This window comes from Coenobita brevimanus, chromosome 51 (genome assembly GCF_032717465.1).
Source record: "Coenobita brevimanus isolate Jiangsu-jjx chromosome 51, ASM3271746v2, whole genome shotgun sequence".
Lineage (NCBI taxonomy): Eukaryota > Metazoa > Arthropoda > Malacostraca > Decapoda > Coenobitidae > Coenobita > Coenobita brevimanus.
In genome coordinates, this window is record NC_137004.1 from 13,829,809 (window position 1) to 13,831,232 (window position 1,424).

Here is a 1,424-nt window from a genome sequence, read left to right on the forward strand (position 1 = left end):
GTTCTCTCTCTCTCTCTCTCTCTCTCTCTCTCTCTCTCTCTCTCTCTCTCTCTCTCTCTCTCTCTCTCTCTCCCTTTAATTTTTTGATTTTCTGCTCCTACTCTTCTATTTTCGTTCTGTCCCTCTGCTTCCTTCTTCCTGTCCTCTCCACTTTCTCGAGTTTTTCTTTCTCCTGTTCCTCGACCTTCACTAATTATGCATCCCGTCAATCTCTATCTTGTCTCTTTTTCCTCCTCCTCTTACTTTATATTCTTTCTCTTCCTCCTCCTCTTTCTTTATAGTCTCTTCTCCTTCTCTTCCTTTTCCTTCTTCCAGTTCCTTGAAGATTCCCTTATCTAATCTCTTTCTACTTAACCTTTCTCTCTGCTTTGTCTTATTCAGTTCTTCCAGTTCCTCTTTATTCTTCTTTTTCTCCCTGTCTTCTGCTTATTTCTCCTCTTCCTCTTCGTTGTTTCTTTTCTCTCTTAATTCTCGTTTTTTTTTTTTTGTCTATGCTCTTTTCTTTTAATGCATCCTCGTTATTTGTTCTCTCTCACCTCACTTCTCTTTCTCTCCCTTCTTTTCTGTACTCTTCTTTTACTTCTGCCTTAATCTTTTTTTTTTTTCTCGGCCTCTTTCTGCTTTTTCTCTTCCTTCTTCTTGCTTCTTGTTTTCTTTCTATCTCTGCTCTTTCTCTGTTTTATTTTGTTATATGCTTTCACTTCTCTCTTATTTTTGCAGTGTATTCGAAATCTCTTTTGTATAGTCTATTATCTTCTCTTTCAGCTCTCTCTCTTCTTTCCTGTCTCTCTCTTCCTTCTTTTCCTTCACTCTTGCTTTTCCCCCGTTATCTTTCCTTAACTCCTCTTGTGTCTTTTTATCAGTCCTCTAATCGGTCTCCCTTCTTTCTTCTTTTGTCCTCTACCTTTCCTGCTTTTCTTTCATGGTTTCTTTTTTCCAACAATCACAACATTGTCAGTTTATCTTACTTTCTTCCTCTCGTTATCACCATAAGTACTTTTACTCTCGTCTTCGCCTTTCTTAATTAGTTTCTCTCTGTCTGTCTGTCTGTCTGTCTGTCTGTCTGTCTCTGTCTCTGTCTCTGTCTCTGTCTCTCTCTCTCTTTCTTTATTTGTCACTGATGTTCTTTTTCTACCTTGGTATCTGTTTTTGTCTTTGTCACGACCCCTGCTTTCTGTTATTGCATTTCAGTAGTTAACTTTCCCTAACCTTTTCAGATGTTGTTACACTGGGCTATTTAAATTAGATTCATACCCGACAATTTTATTCAGTTAGTAGAAGTCCTGGTAGCCCATCTAAAAAACATTTCCAAGTATTCTTACGCTGCTACAGGAACATCAAGGTAATTTATTAAACTGCTCCCAGACAATTTGGTTCAGTTGAGAAAAATCGTATCGACCAAATAATATCCCTCGTTATCCTTT